Here is a 17,290-nt window from a genome sequence, read left to right on the forward strand (position 1 = left end):
CAGTGAGTTGCATTAAGATAAATGAAGCTTTTGCTCTACTAAACTGCCTCCCTGAGAGGTCGAATTCCAGAATAAAGATACCAGCTTTGCAATTCCCAGCTATTGGCTCCATGCAGACTGAGGTCCTGGCCCAGAGCACCTGACCTCTGATCTTTAGAATGTGCTAAGGTAACTTTGACCTCCTACCTGTACCTTCTACAAGTTCACAGCTCATCTCCGTCATTTCCCTGTCATGTCCCCATTACTTTTGGTTCCCATACAATGTAGCTCAAGCCTTGAGTTGTCCAGAGTGAGACTTGAGAGACAAGGAAAGAGAGGTAAGGCTGCTTTCACTATCACACCTTCTTTTTTTTAAGTGAATTTTTTACTGAAGCACAACACACATACACAAAAATTGGTAAATCATAAGTGCACAGATCACAGTTTGCCATTTGTTTGCCATTCCTTTGAAAAGGAGGGCTCCAGAACCTCCTTTTTTTCCCTTTCAGTTTTGCAAAGGGCAGTCACCATCTTGACTTCTATCATTGAGTAATTTTGCTTGTTTTTAAACATTTATAGATAGAATTTTATAGCACATATTCTTTAGCATCTGGATTCTTCTGTGAACTTTGTAGTTTGTGAGATTCATTCACAATGGTTGCAAATAATTTTGGTTTGTTCCTTTTCATAGATGTATAATACTCCACTATGTGGCTGTACATTTCATTTATCCATTCTGTTACTGATGAACTTCTAGGTAGTTTCTATTTTGGCACTGTTATGAATAGTGCTATATAACAAGCATTCATGTGCACATGTTCTGGTAAATATATGTACACGTTTCTGTTGGTTATACATTAGGAGTGGAATTGCTGAGTCATAAGATATGTAACCTAGTTTTAGTAGATACTGTTTGGTAATTTTGCTCAAGAGAGATCTGGTGAATCTACATCCTTGCCAGCACTTGATGCTATTCATCTTTTTTCTTTTTTCATTTTAGCTATCTGCTATATATGTAATGATATCATATTTTGATTTTAATTTGAATTTCTTTGATTTCGACTACTATATTCACATTGGTCCTTTGAACAATCTAAAGTGACTATTCAGGTCTTTTGAATTTTTTCTCTATTGAGTTGTCTTCCTTTTTCTTATTGACATATATGGGTTCTTCATATATATTTTATTATATATATGAGTCCTTTGTCAAGTATATGTATTCAAAATATCTTCTCCTATTCTGTTGCTTACTCCTAATATTTTTTTATTTTCTAAGTATATTTTATTGATTATGTTATTTCAGTTGTCCCAATATTTTCCCCTTTTCCCTCCTCTACCCAGTAACCCCCTTCCCTCCAGCAACCCACCCCCTTAGTGTGTGTCCATGGGTCGTGCATATAAGTTCTTTGGCTTCTCCATTTCCTGTATTATTCTTAACATCCCTATTTTGTACCTACCAATTGTGCTTTTTAATTCCTGCACCTTTTCCCCTATTCTTACCCTCCCCCCTCACAACTGATAACCCTCCAAATGTTCTCCATACCTATGATTCTGTTCCTGTTCTAGTTATTTGCTTAGTTAGTTAGTTAGTTAGTTAGTTAGATAGATTCACTTGTTGATAGTTGTGAATTTGTTGCTATTTTAATGTGCATAGTTTTGATATTCTTTTTCTTAAATAAGCCCCTTTAACATTTCATGTAATAATAGCTTGGTGATGATGAACTCCTTTAGCTTTACTTTGTCTGGGAAGCACTTTATCTGCCCTTCCATTCTAAATGATAGCTTTGCTAGACTGAGTAATGTAGGATGTAGGTCTTTGCTTTTCATCACTTTGAATACTTCTTGCCAGTCCCTTCTTGCCTGAAAAAATTTCTTTTGAGAAATCAGCTAATAGTCTCATGGAAACTCCTTTGTAGCTAACTCTCTCCTTTTCTCTTGCTGTTTTTAAGATTCTCTCTTTATCTTTAACCTTTTGCATTTTAATTATGATATGTCTTGGTGTGGTTCTCTTTGGGTCTATCTTGTTTGGGATTCTCTGTGCTTCCTGGACTTGCATGTCTATTTCCTTCACCAAATTAGGGAAGTTTTATTTCATTACTTTTACAATAGATTTACAATTTCTTGCTCTTCATCTTCTCTTTCTGACAACCCTATGTTGGCATGTTTGGAGATGTCCCAGATTCTTCTTATACAATCCTCATTTTTTGAATTCTTGTTTCTTCTTTCTGTTCTAGTTGAATGTTTATTTCTTCCTTATGTTCCAATCAACTTGAACCCTGGCTTCCTCCCCTTCACTGTTGGTTCCCTGTAGATTTTTCTTTATTTCACTTAGTGCAACCTTCATTTGGTTGCAAGAACCTCAATGAGTTCTTTGAGCATCTTGATCACCAGGGTTTTTAACTCTGCATCTGATACATTGGCTATCTCCACTATGTTTAGTTCTTCTTCTGGGATTTTGTTCTGTTCTTTCATTTGGGCCATATTTTTTGTCTCCTCGATTTGGCAGCCTCCCTGTGTTTGTTTCTGTGCATTAGGTAGAGCTGCTTTGATTCCCTGTAAAATGCACCAGTAAGTTGTGCGGAGTAGAGCCTTAGGTAATCACCAGGGTAGAACAACCCATTTCACCAGTTTGTGGCTCTGTGTGGGGGGAAGGCTCATAGAGGGGACTGTGCCAGTGCCTGGATTCTGGGGGCTTGCCTGGTATTTGCCCCATTTCCAGCTACTTCATCCACTCCCCATATGCAACTGGCACCCTTCCAGCTGTTGCCCTGGTGTTGAATCCCAGAGTCAGTGGGTTTGTGTACATTTTAAGACCATGCAGGCTCTTTAGGCAGAGTTTCCTAAAAATCCAGCAGTTTCTTCCACTTCCCCAATCCTCACTGGTTTTTACATCTAGAAGTTATGGAGATTTGTCTTCCCAGCGCTGGAGCCCTGGGCTCTGCGGTCTGGCATGGGACTGGTATTGCTCAGTCCCAAGGTATCCCTCCCAATTTTTATCTACCGTATGTGAATGTGGGACCATCCGTGCCCATTCCACCACTGCCACTGCCTCTCCATGCCACACCATATCTCCTCACTTCTCCACCCTGTCTCCACGTCTCCACCCCTCCTACTTGTCTGGATGAATGTTGCTTCTTTAAATCCTTTGTTGTCAGACTTCCATACAGTTCAATTTTCTGACAGTTCTGGGTGTTATTTGTTATGAAATTTAGTTATAATTCTCTGTGTGGTTGCATGAGGAGGCAAGCATGTCTACTTATACCTCCATCTTGACCAGGAGTATATTACTCCTAATCTTTGATGAACAAAAGGTTTTAATTTTAATGTAACCTACATCATCTTTTTTCTTTATGGTTAGTACTTTTTGTGTCTCATTTACAAACCTTTTGCCTACCTCCAAGTCATGAAGACTTTGTTCTATATTCTCTTTTAAAGGCTTCATTGTCTTTACCTTTCATATGTAGATGTTGAGTTGATCTGTAATTGTATTCTTGCATGATTTGAGGTAGGGGTCAAGATTCTTTTTTTGCTGCCCAGATTTATTGATTAGAAGGTTCATCCTTTCTTTTCTGCATTAGCATCACCTTTGTTATATATCAAGTTACTGTGTATCTGTGGGTCTATTTATGGACTCTGTATTCTGTCTTTCTGTTTCATTGGTTTATTTGTCCATTCTTCATATCTGGGAGTGTTAGTGCACCAACTTTGTTCTTTGAGATTATTTTGTCTATTCTTGGTTCTTTGCATTTCTGCATAAATTTTAGAATTATGATCTTAATTTTTATTATTTAAAAATCTGCTAGTATTTTATTGGGCTTTTGTTAAATTTAAAGAAAAATTAACAGAGATTTGATAACTTTATCTCACTAACATTTTTAATCAACAAATCTGTTATATTACCCCATTTATTTAGATTTACTCTAAGTTCATTCAGTAATGTTTTACAGCTTTTTATGAAGTCTTGTTCATTTTTCATAAGATTTATTCTTTAAAATATGTATCTTATGCTATTGTAAATAAAGGGTTTTTTACCTACTGATTCAATTTATTTGTTACTGTATATAGAAATTAAATTAATTCTTGTATATTGACTTAGTATCCAGAGACTTTGCTAAATGCACTTATTAATTCTATTTGTTTATATATAGATCATTTTGGAATTTCTCACAGGCACAATTATATCTTATCCAACAATTCCTATCCAACCCTTATGCTTTCTATTTCTCTTTCTTGCATTGTTGTGCTGGCTAGAACCTATAGTATAATGTTGAATAGAAATGGTGATAGTGGGCATTCTTGCCTTGTTCCTGATCTCTTGGGGAAAGCATTTTATTTTAGCAGTAATTGTGGAAAGCTTTTAGTATTTTATTATTAAGTATGATTTTTGCTATAACTTTTCTTGTAGATTTTTTTTATCAGGTAAGGAAAGTTCCCTTCTATTCTTAGTTTGCTGAGATTTTTTAAAATCATGAATGGATATTGAATATAATCAAATATTTCTTCTATATCTGTGAATATATTAATATAAATTTTTTCTGTTAATGTGATAAACTACATTGACTGAATTTTGAATGTTAAACCACCCTTATATTTCTGGAATAAAGACTACATGGTTGTGACATGGTATACTTTTTCTAAATAGCTGGTTGTAAGGTTTGCCAATATTTTGATTGAGGTTTCTGCATCTATGGTCATGAAAGAAATTGGACTCCTATCCTCACTTTTACCTTCAGGTGGGATTTTTTTTTTACCTCAGCCTCCTCTTTCATCCTATATGTACACTTGGTTAAATAGACTTTGCTTCTATTATTAGTTTAACAAGCTTTCCACAGAGCCTCTAGCTTCTCTCTCACTGGCAGAACAAAAAGTCTTCCCAAAGACAATGAAATCACGATCCAAGTCCTGGTTCAACCATTCATGGGCAACGTGCCCGTTGGCAAGTTACAGATTTTCCACCAGCCCTCCGTTTTCTCATCAATGAAATGCTATTAAAAGTAAATTAAGGGATGCATATGAAGCACCTGAAACAAGTATGCACTCAGTAATTCCTATTCCTTGCTACCTCTTCTCTCTGCTGCCTAAAAACTTTTTAAATACAGAAGAGCATTTTGGCTTACTATTTACAGAGCATAGCTGGCAGTTAAGATTCAAACCTGAAGAAATGAACAATTGGTCATGGGAAAAGTCCATTTTTTTTTTCTGTTAGACTCTAACAAACAAAGCAAAGTTATTTACTGCTCCTGCTAAGTTTTTGAATACCAGCTCCTAGATTTTTAAAATTAGATAAACATTGCTAGAATTTATCATCCAAACTGCTGCAATTTCTTCCCTGGGGTTTCAAATTCAGATGTTAATGGTGTATTAAACATTTGGAAGGTGTCCAGGAATATAGCCTCTCTCCCATATTTAACGATGTTTATGTGGAAAAGTCAGCTTGGAAGGACACTGAAATAAAGTTCCTCTTTCTAGAAACATCATCCCAGTGCCATTTGTCAGCACACAACGAACTTTTAACCAGCCTCCGCAATGGCAATAGACATGGGAGTCTGGGGGTGCCCTGAGGTTATGTTCTTTGCCTCTAAGATGAGAATCACTTGGTTGACTAGGCTTTACAGATGTCTAAATAAATCACAGTCAGACGTTTGGAAAAAAATTGGGTTGGAAAGGCTGAGTTTGAAGAAGGCTGAGATTTATGATGTCAAGAGCCAATGCCTGCAATGTTGTCAGGGGCTCTGCATAAGCACGGTTCAATTTATTCCTCTGGTGTACCCACCCTCAGAGCTGATTCTGGTGACAGCCGTGTGTGACATCAGAATGACCTTCTAACTACATCTGGACTTAGTTCAAGCTCTGGATTCCCAATGGAGCAGAAAGGGCATGGCCTTGGCAGACCTGACTATAATCTCAGCCCTGCCACTTACTAGCAGCTCAGTTTCCTCATCCATAACATGGGATGGTAACTGGCTACCTAGGATAACTACTGTGAGACCAGAAGGATGCTAGCAAATACCTATGAAGTGCATGATGCAGGGAATATGTTCAATAAATTGTAGTGGTTGTGATGATAATGATAACAACGGCAACAATGATGATGACAATGACAATGAACACATCGTCCATAGCTTTGGGTAGAGGGATGCTGAAGAGTCATCTATATTCTATAAGACTACCCTACTTACAGAAACAGGAGGAGCAGCCCCAGCTGTCTCTCATTTAATCTCCAGACTGTTATTTTATGGGTCTCTGGGCCCAAACACATGATCTTACTTGAATGAGCCTGTTTCAGTTTCCCCAAAGGCAGAGCCAGAGGCAAGGACTTTGCTGCAGACACTTTATGTAGAAGATATTTGGGAAGCAGGCAGAAAGGAACCAAGGAAGTATAGAAGGGGAGGAGAAGGAATCAACCTAAGAGTGCTTTGACGTCAGTGTACTTCTAGAAGGTGTACAGAATAGAATTATCTGCCTCCCAGACTTGTCCGCCAGCACCCACGCCTGCACAGGCTGCAGATTGTCTCCAGGAGCACTAACTTCCCTGCACTCCCAGGCACTTGCCTGTAGGCCAGCCAAGCCTCTCAGCTTCAGAGAAGGCCATGAGGCGATAAATGGAAAGAAGCACAGCACACTTGAAGTAGACACTGACTGACAGGGTGCATGTGCACTCACACCTGCCTACCATCATTGTGGCTGAAGGGAGAGGTAGACGGAGGGTGTGTGATACAAAGCACCGAATGCAACTGCCGCAGGCCAAAGCTCAGTTCAAGTGTGGGCTCTTCCTACATGCTGTCTACCTGCCACGTGTGATTCAGCACTGTGAGACACCCAGTCCCCAGTAGGGTTCATCTTCCTCTATCTCCACTTCCCAGGAGGGGTTACCTGCATAGCTGGTGCTTACGCTGAGCAGTACTCAGATCTACCCCAGACTCCAGAGTTGTGCCATCCCATACGATAGCCACTAAACACAGTCTATTTAAATTTAAATTGATTGAAATTAAATAAAATTTATAATTAAGTTCCTCGGTCACACTGGCCTCTTGTCACTTCAAGTACTCAATACTCACATAAAGCAAGGGGCTACCATATTGGACAGTGGAATATGGAACACCTCCATCTTGACAGAAAAGTTCACTTAGAGCTTCTCTAGAGTGAGCCTGCCTGGGTCCAAATCCTGGCTCTGCCACTTTACAGCTGGGGAACTGAGGAAGTCATTTAAACTTTCTGTGCTTCAATTTCCTAATCTGTTAAATGGCCTTGTTTGAAGGTTAAATAAATAACAATATAAAAAACAGCTAGAAGCTCACTAGCTGTGATTGTTATTTCCCAGTTTCTAGGATAATTCCTAGGTGAGTCAGACCATGGTTAAAGACCCTTCAGCCCCAATCCAGACCCTGGGTCCTTTGGGGTTCATCTCTGGGCTCCTGCAGTGTCTCCAGGCTCAAGATGCTCTGCCACACGCCCCAAGTCTCAGAACAGAGAGGGTGGTTTGGCCACTGCTTCCCTCTCAGCCTCTTTTCAGTGTCTCACCCTGACTCCAGAAGGTAGAATCTGAAGCCTAACTGAAAGCTTGTGACAGGGGCCCTACTGGCCACTCCAGTCTGTACAGGACTCATTCTGCTGCCAGTCTCTCACCCCTTGCTCCACCCACCTGAAGGGCTTCTATTACCCCACCACCACCACCTCCACACACCAGAGCTACGTAACTGCCATTGGAACCACAATTAAGCTGGCCAAAGCACTTGGCAAATCCAGCTATCCTGCAGGATTTTGCCTTTCCCTAAAGGACCTATGCGTGCTCCAGTTTGCTCCCAATCCTTGCCTTCCTTGGAGAAATGGAATATTAATATTAAAAGTAACATCTATTATACATGTTGCTGTATAACATGTATTATACATGTTATTGTTTATTATACAACAGGAACTGTGCTTTTTTCATATGGGTTTCTTCCTGTAATATCCATGACAACCGTAGCAGGTAGGTACAATTGTTATTCTCTTTTCACAGGTAAGAAAACCTAGCTAGCTCATTCAAGGTCACACAGCTAGTAAATGGAGGAAACAGGAATGTGGTGATGGCCTTAAATCAGGAGGAGGTCTCCTTTTTTCTCTTCCAAGATGTTTGAAAAAGGGATGAGCTGATACATAAAACAGCATGGGTGAATCTCAAATGTATTATGTTAAGATGAAGAAGCCAGACTCAAAAGGCTACATCCTGTAGGAGTCCATTTATACCATATTCCAGAAAATGCAAAACTACAGGGACACAAACAGATCAGAGGTTGCCAAGGGCTGGGGGTAGAGGAATGAGGTTGACCCCAAAGGGGCACATGGCAATATTTTAGGTAACAGAACTGTTCTATATCTTGATTATGGTAGTGGTTATGTGATTGCATGCATTTGTCAAACCTCACTAAACTGTACATTCAAATGGATGAATTTTATTAAATTTTAAGTATACACTTATTTTTAAAAGGAAATAAAGCATACAGTAATTTCCCCCGATTGTCCCCAGCATTTGTCCAACTACAGGAATAAAGTGGAGCAAAAGTCACTGTTTCAAAAACTTGGTGATGTAAATGGGTTCAGGGCCAAATAAGTGAGATCCAAGATGACTTTTATGAGAAGAGCTGGCAGGTCCACAGATCAGGATTGGGTGGCAAGGATTCCAGAAAATAATCAAGGAGGGGAAACAAAAAAAAAAGTGAGCTTAACGTCCTTGAAAAACCCGGAGGTGCAGGAAAGAGAACAGGTAGGCTTTGTGGGAAGAGAGCATTGATGCGAAGATTTCTTTCACCCAGAATGAGAAAACTTGAACCTCTTTACTTCAAGGGAAAAGCTCTTCCATGAAAAAGAGATTAATGGTGGACTTGACCCAGGTATTTACCATCCCCAGTACTCTCCATTCTTTCATGGAGATCTGAGTTTCCATCTGTTTTCAGGTCCCTTCAGCCTGAAGAACTTCTAATAAATTCACTCGGCTTTCATTGATCAGAAAACATGGTTTATTTCACCCTCATTTCTGAAAGGTATTTTTGCAGGATATAGAATTGGACGGTGGCAGTCTTTTATTTCTTTTAGAATTCTAGAGGATAATTTCATTGTTTTCTGGTTGGTCTTGTTTCTGAAGCCAGCAGTCATTTTTACTCTTGTTTTCATAAGTGTAATATGTCTTTTGTTGCCTCTAAATAGTTTTGAGATTTTCTGTTTATCTCCAGTTATTATCAATTGGTTACAATGTGTGTAGGTATAATTTGTTTTTAAATCTTCACCCAAGGATATGTTTTTTATTGATTTGAGAGAGAGAGAGAAACATCAGTCAGTTACCTCCTGTACACGCCCTGGCCAGGGATCGAACTCACAACCTAAGTATGTGCTCTGACCAGACACTGAACTCACATACTTTTGGTGCAGGTGAAAGCGCTCCAACCAACTGAGCCACCTGGCCAGGTCTAGGTGTAATTTTTAAAATCCTGTTTGTAGTTTATTGAGCTTTTGCATCTGTAGATTGATATTTTTCATCAAATTTGGGGATATTTCAGGCATTATTTCTTTGAATATTTTTATAATTCAATTTCACTATCCTCTCCTAGAACTCCAATTACCCCTGTGTTAAACTACTTATTGTTGTTCTAAAGGCCACTGAAACTCCAATTCATTTTTCCACTTTTTTCTATGTTTCATTTTGAATTGTTTCTGTCACCCTGTATTTCAGTTTACAGATCTTTTCTGTTGCTACGTCCTAATACAGGTATTATGTTTGTCAGTTCTAGAATTTCCATTGGGTTTTTAAAAATAATTTCTGTTTTTCAGCAGAGAGTCCCCATCTGTTCACTCATTAAGTTAATCTTTTAAAAAAAAATCTTTGAACATGTTGATAATAGGTGTTATAAAGTCCTGGTATGCTAATTCCAACATTTCTGTTAGAAACTCTCTTTATTGACTTTTTATGATCATAGACAATATTTTTGTGCTTATGCACATTAGCAATTTTTAATTGTATGTGGGACCTTGGGGATGCTACATTTTTAAATAACTGGATTCGTTGGTGTTTTGACCTAGCAGATGGTTAACTTGCTGGTAGATCTACTTGATTTGCTTTCAAGCCTTGTTTTCTAGGCTTTGTTAGGGTAAACCTAGAGTAGAATTATTCTAGGGATAAAGTAGTTTTACCACATTGTGCTTTTTTAGGGCCTCAATTCAATGCTCAGGGGTCAGCACGATCTCTCTAATGTGGATGGTTAGAAGTCCTACGTCTTCTGCATTGTGTGAATTTCTGAATATCTTAGCTTCCCAGTAGCTATTCTCTCTGAGAGCCTTGTGGCATCTCACCATGCACGTGTATAATTCAGTGTTTGGTCAAAGATTTAAGGGGATGCCTCTTTGTATTTATGGACTTCCTTCTCTGCACAGCTCCCTCCTCTATGGCATTCCTACCAGTAAATCCTGTCTATCTCGGCAGCCTCAAGTTTCTGCCTGCACCTCCTCACCTCAGTCAGATTGCCACCTTCTGCCCTTATGACACCATCCTGCACCCAAAACCAGGAGAGGTTCAGGACAAATCTAGGGCTTGCTTCTTATGTTTCCCTCTTCCAGGGATCACAGTCCTTTGCTGTCTGTTTTGCAACATCTGGAAGCTAGTGTTTCATATATTTCATCCCGTTTTATAATTATGTGCAGAGGGTAGTCTAGTGCCATTTACTGCAGAAGTTGTGTGAGCACGTATAGATTTGGGAGTTGTCTGTAGACAGGACTATCGTATTCTCTTCCTGGCTTTGCATTGCCTTCAAGATAAAATAAAAACTTACTGTTAAGACATTCATATTTCCTCATGATGTGCCTGGCTGAATGGCTTCATTATGGTCATCTCTTCCTTACAAACACACACACACACTCATACACACTACTTTACCTACTTGTGGTTTTCCATGTACCTCTGCCTTTTGTTATGTTCTGCTTTAGCACAGACTGGTCATTCTGCAAAAATACCCTTCTCCTTATCCCTTAATTGCCTTGCCAACTGCTACTTATCTTTCAGAATGTAGCTCAACTACCACCACCTCCAGGATTCCTTTTATGGTTTAGTCAGGGTTAAATGTCTCCTTATCTGTGCTCTTATATCACTCCTGTGTGCCTTTATCAAAGCAGCATTGCACACAGTTTTTTGTGATTGCCTACTATGACCTGTCATTCGTGTCCTCCACCCTACCCTCCTGACTGAACATCTCAAAGACAGGGACTAAGCCTGATTCTTCTCAGAGTCTCTCTGGAGTATCACAGGTTCTAGGATACTTTTTCTATAAAGGGCCCCATAGTAAATATTTTAGGGTTTGCAACCAGACAGTCTCTCTGTCATTACTACTCAACTCTGCCATTGCAGGATGAAAGCAGCCATAAACAGTAATAAATAATATGTAAAATAAAAACTTTTATTGGAATAAGAACAGGCAGGGAGCTATAGCTTGCTGACCTCTGAGTTAGCACACAGTATACGCCTAGCAAACGTTCATTCAATGAACTAATTAATAGAATAGAATATTATTATTGGAGACCTCAGAGGAAATAACAAAAGAATAAAACCAATTGCATAAGTTCAAGGATTTGTCCTGGAATGGAAAAGTGACACTTCTTTCAAGACCTGAAGGAAGGAAAAAAGTTTAGTTGAGTGCTAGGTTGAGGAATTTCTAGCCTAATTGACATATTTCCCCACACAGGACTTTTTCCAGGAGGCCACACAGGAATGAGATCCTGAAAACCAGAATGCCTTGGTTAGAGTGAGTTTCTGAAGCAGCCAAGAGCAGGAAGAGCCACAGAGCAAGTACAATCTGTGTCCTGGCAGCACCCAGGGGCAAACCCAGAGGAGCCAAGTCCTGTAGCCAAATCCAAAGTGTCAGAAACCATGCAGATTCTGGAACTAAGCCTAGGATGAGAACAACAAGGGCAAGAGGGAAGTGAAATCCAAGATGACTTTTGTGATAGAGCTGGCAGGTCCACAACATTTTTCTGTCTGTCTGTGCATGAATGAGTCTGTGGATGGGTCGACCTTGGCCTTCAGAAGAGTTAGTGACAAGGTCATCTACTAGGAGATAAAAGGGGGAGAAGGGGATAAGACTTAGAGATTAGAGGAGTTCTGGTGTTGCTAGCATAGCAAATTCCAGCCCTCTCCTACCCCCAAAAAAGATTTGTTGAGGCTGAGTTTGGACAGCAGGAGGCTGTAGCAAACCAGCCACCAAGCTCTAGAATATTCTTCAGTCAAGTGCTATAAATGAAAGAAATGAATGGGTGGCTCTCTTCAGGACTGGGATTGGCAGGGGAATACAGCCACTGTCAAAGCAGGAAATCTGGGCTGTCACTGAACACCTGCCATATGTGGAACACTTCAGAGAATCCACCTATTGTGCAGCATGCCTCCTCCCACACCAGCCAAAGGCCAGACATGGTTCTTCTTTTATCAGTTATGGGTTTTTAGGCATCATTGTGAATGCTGGTAATTTAACACCAACCATGACAACAGAAAATGTGTCAGAAATAAGGTTACTACACATATATTTAGGATATATGTCCCTGGAGTGGCTTTTAGACAATGCGCCTGGTTGGCTGTCAGTATCTCAAACTCTCATGTTTAATCGTTTCTTCCTCCCAGCTTTCCACCTGCCTCTGTCCCATCTGTGCCTCATCCAAGCTACTGGGGATAAATGTCTGGACCCAGACAAGTGTAGGCCAACTGAACACTGCCAGAACCAGAGAGAAGAATGCAAAACCCAATAGCTGTGGCCATACCTGAGAGCAGAAGGGGCTGGTGATAGTCTTAGTGCCTCTGCCCCTGCCCCCAAGACTGAAGCCCCAGTGTTTCACCAAAACCCACAGCACTAGCCTCCATGAGTATTCCTTTAAGAAGGTCACAAGCATTTTGTTGGTTCCTCATCCTCAGGCCTTCTAATACCTGAGGCTTCTCTCTCTCTCCTTTATTTCCTAGAGGATGGTAGAACCAGGTCTAAATTTCTCTTTGTCTAAGTTTACTGGATTCTGTTTAACCACCTCATTCTGTAGGCCCCAGATTACTGAGTCACATTTAGACAACTCTCTACCATTTTTCCATATTCAGGTGCTTGCATCTGACATTTCATCTCTATCTACCAGTTATAAGTCAAACAGCCACCCAATCACCCAACCAGATTCCTCTTGGTTCCCATGCTGTCCAGAGACTTGTCTGGGTTTGCCCTGCCTTGATCCAATTTAATTTGATGGACTAACATTTATTAGCATCAAGCCTGTTTTGTGTGCCAGCCACTAGTCATTACATCAGCCTCAGAACAACAGGAGGTTGGTCATGTCAACATTTCTACTTAACAGAAGAAACTGAGATTGAGAGTGACTAAGTGACTTACTCAATCTAGAAAGTTTGAGAACTGAAATTAGAATATATGTTAGTCTGACCCCACAATCAGAGTTTTAGCTATTTCACCAAACTGCCTCCCAAACACTGTCCCATCTTCCCCTCTTACTGACTCATACCTCTGCTGCCATGTCCCCATTTTCTCTCCCCTGCCCTAAGTCAGACCTTATACAACTCATGCAGAAATGTTGGTGGGTTCTCTATTTGGTCTTCTCCCCGGGGCCCTCAGGAGCGTGTCCTGTCAGAGACGTGGCACAGGCTGGTGGAAAAGAGCTGGGCTCTGGCACCAGACAGACCCAACTCAATGCCAGTGCCTTTACCCCTCTGCTTCTGTGATCATGGATTAACTCAATGTCTGTGAGTCTAAATTTCCTCATTTGAAAAATGAAAGTTATGATAGCATCTGTATCAAAATGGGGTTTTGTGGGGAGCAGTTTGGTGTTTAATGCGATAATGTTGGTCAAGTCCCTGACACAGTGTCTGGCACATAGTATCAAGTCAGTATGTAGCTGCTGTCTTGTCGTTCTTCTCAGGAGGAAACTCCCAGGATGTTTCCCCCATTTGCCAATGCCATTTACCACAATGGACACTCAGCACCCTCCAGCACCTGGCCCTGACACTCTTTTTTTATCTTATTTATTTGCCTTCTAACTCTCCACTCACCCACTGATCTTCTCTGGTTCTGGACCTCTCAGTAGGATATAGGGAAAAGAGAGTGTCTTCTGGGATGAGGCAGATCTCGATTTGAACCCAAGCTTTTCCCGTCACTAGTTCTATGAGCTTAAGTAGGTTCCTTAATATCTCTGGGCCTCAGTGTTCTTATCTAGAAGATGAGAGTGAGGTTGTAGTGAGGCTTAGACCTAGGAGAGCATTTTACCTAACACTTAATAAGTATTTAATCCTCTTGTCTATTTTTCAATAGAATCCTTTTCCTACTGCAGGATCTTCCCATGGGAAATTTTCCCAGCTCCACCACCTCCTTCCAGATTCCTCTGGTGGATTCCCATAGGGTTTTCTGTCTGTAATCATTCAGAGACTTCTGTTTTGTACAGTCCTTTAAAGTTTTTATAGCTATTTCCAAAACCAGTCCAATTATTTTATACCACTCTGAGAGACAGTCAAGCCCAGTAATTATTCACCCTTTTTCCAGTACATGATGGTGGTTGCAGAATGACCACAGAGATGCCAATTGCAGAATAAAGCATATAGTCAATAATGTCAAGATAACTGGGTATGGGGGCAGGTGGGTGCTTGGGGCAATGCGGGAGGCCACTCTAAAGAGTGTATGGTTTTCTGGCCACTTTGCTATTGTACATCTGAAACTGGTGTGGAATGGTTGAATATAAACTGGTTGAAAAATAATTTTTTTAAGAAAAGGTAAGTGGAGGCTCTGAGAGATTGAATGACTGTTTCATAGTCACAAGTAGAGGCCTGGAGCTCAGATCTTCTGGCTCTCGGTCATCATGCTTTTCTCCCCTGTATCATTCTGCACTTGAATGACTGCTCCTCACTTGAAATCATCTCCCTGTCTAATGTTGCAAATTGTTTTTCCACGGTGCCTGTCTTGTCCCACCAGGGAGAGTATAGTCTGGTCCCTCACACTAGCTTAGTGCCCTGAAGATATCTGTTATGTGGTTCATGATATTCAATATGTTGATATGTGAATTAATGTGGCATGTTGCAAGACCACTGTAGAAAACTTACAACTGTATTGACTGGAGGATTGAACTGGTACAATGACATTTATTCAAGGGTAAGAAACCACAAAGGCATTCCACTCTTGAGGCACTGGCTTCTCTGCAGTTGTGCCTTTAGACTGGATGCTTGGATGTTAGGGGAATTTGGAGTTAGCTGCTCCATCCCCTGTGCTCTGTGTTCTTTATTCTGTAATAACCCTGACCATGCTTAATTGTAAGTAATCTGCTTATGCATCTGTTTCCCCACCCCTAGACTATGAGTCCCTCCAGAGCAAGCACCATACTAATTCCTGTCGGTGTCCAGGGCCAGCCACTGCACTTGGCACATACTTAATGGATGTTGAATGAATAAACCAAAAAGGCCCATCTGGGCCCATCTCCTAATCCCCCTATGATTGTGCTTGTTCTTATTCTGTTGTCCTGTTCCACATTGTCTATTTCTTATCTCCTGTACTGAATTAAAGGCAGGTTTCATATTTTACTCCTTTTTATAGTCTCCCTAACAACTAGGAAAGGAGGAAACTATAATTATTGAGTGTCAATTGTGTTGCCAGTAGTGATTGCACACATATTATCTCATTTTTTTCAATTAAATTTAATTCTTATAATAGGCTGATAAGGTAGGCATTATCATTTTTGAATTACAAAGGAGGGAGCTGAGACTTAGGGAGATAAAGTAATTGGAATTTAACCGAGTTTACAAAGCTAGGAAAAGACATGGCAGGATTTGAATGCCTGTCACTGGCTCTAAGATCAATGCCTTTCTTTTTTATTGTTGGTTGGTGTTTGTTCTTAAAGTGCAAGATAGCTGAGTGTGTCAGTGTTAGCTCAGTAGGTGTCAGGAATTCTGCTGAACTGAGACTTGAGTTTAATCATGTTGAATCCAACCTGTACAAGCCTGCTCCCAAATGCTCCGAGCACATATACTACTACCTTTCTATTGGATTGTTTAGATGACATGCTTTAGGAAACGTACTAAGCACTCACGATGCATCAGGTACAGTGCTAGGTACTGGGAATACGGTGCTGCATACAGGCTCCATCAGGGAGCTTACAGTCTAGTGAGAAAACAGACATGTAGCAGTGCTTATAAAAGCGATCTGTGCTGTGAGGTGAGAAGACCAAAGACACAGGTTTAAGTCAGTCTAAGGAGGCCTTAGGAGGCTTCTGGGTAAATCATGAAAGAGGAATGAGTTGGCCAAGCCAAGAGTAAGGAAACACAGAGGGAACAGCATGTGCTAAGCCACTCAGGTACAAAATTGCAGGTAGGATGGGTTCTAGAACAAGGGGGAATTCTGGTTGAACACAGCGAGTGGACCAAGAGATGCTGAAACTTGTCTCCCTGAGTTCACATCATGAACCTAAGGTCAGCATTTAGTTCCTAGCTCTTGCTTACACAAGCGGTGCTTTTGGCTGAGATGACAGCTAGGAAGTGAATTGGAGAAGTAGTTGGCAGCATCTCCATTGGTCTTCTCTAGGGACATGATAGATAAACACAAGTCTGCATTTCCCAGATGTGTGGGAAATAATGAACAAGCAGTTGGGCAGACCTACATGGTGATATCATCTGCCTGGGGTGGGAAAGGCTGCCCTCAGCAGGCCAGGAGGCTGGCTTGGTGCCCATGCTCTTAATGTGCCCCTGGGAGCAGGGGCCATGGGGTAGCAGGTGGCAGATGTAAACAGGACCAGGCCCTGTTGAGTATTATTTTCTTAAGTGGTGGGGTAGAGTGGAGAGTTCTGCCCACTCTGGGCCACAGGGTGGTGAACTGCAAATGTCAGTTGAATCCACCCAGTTCAAGTTTTCCTCTTTGCTATGCTTGAAAATGTTCTTTAAGTTGAGACATTATAAACCTAACCTCAGTTGGAGAACTGAGCCAATCTTATGATGAATTGTATGTCACTTAGTAAGAAATGTGTGAATAACCTTAAAGACACAAAACAAACTCAGTGTCACACTGGTGTTGATTCTGTTCCCCTCCTTCCTCCCCCTAGGACTTTAAAAAATCTTCAGGATAAGATTTATCTTGGTCCCACTCAGACCTTATTCCATTCTCTTCTCATGTCAACCATTAGTGCCCACCTATATCCCACAGCAGTCATCAGCCTGCATGGTCCTCACCAAACCACAGTGGACTGGCCACTTCCTCATATCCCAGGTGCCTTCCCATCCTCTAACATGGTTAGCCTGCCTGCCCTCCCCCCCATCCTGGAAGGTACTTAAAAGCCA

General features: G+C 40.8%; 1 protein-coding gene across 1 annotated transcript in view; it reads left to right on the plus strand.

Moving 5' to 3' along the window:
- Positions 1 to 17,290, plus strand: part of SPON1 (spondin 1) — a 268,290-nt gene that overhangs the window by 141,434 nt on the left and 109,566 nt on the right. The gene's annotated exons all lie outside the window — the stretch shown is intronic.

The sequence above is a fragment of the Phyllostomus hastatus genome, unplaced genomic scaffold (assembly GCF_019186645.2).
Source record: "Phyllostomus hastatus isolate PE091 unplaced genomic scaffold, TTU_PhHast_1.1 phas_scaffold_585, whole genome shotgun sequence".
NCBI lineage: Eukaryota > Metazoa > Chordata > Mammalia > Chiroptera > Phyllostomidae > Phyllostomus > Phyllostomus hastatus.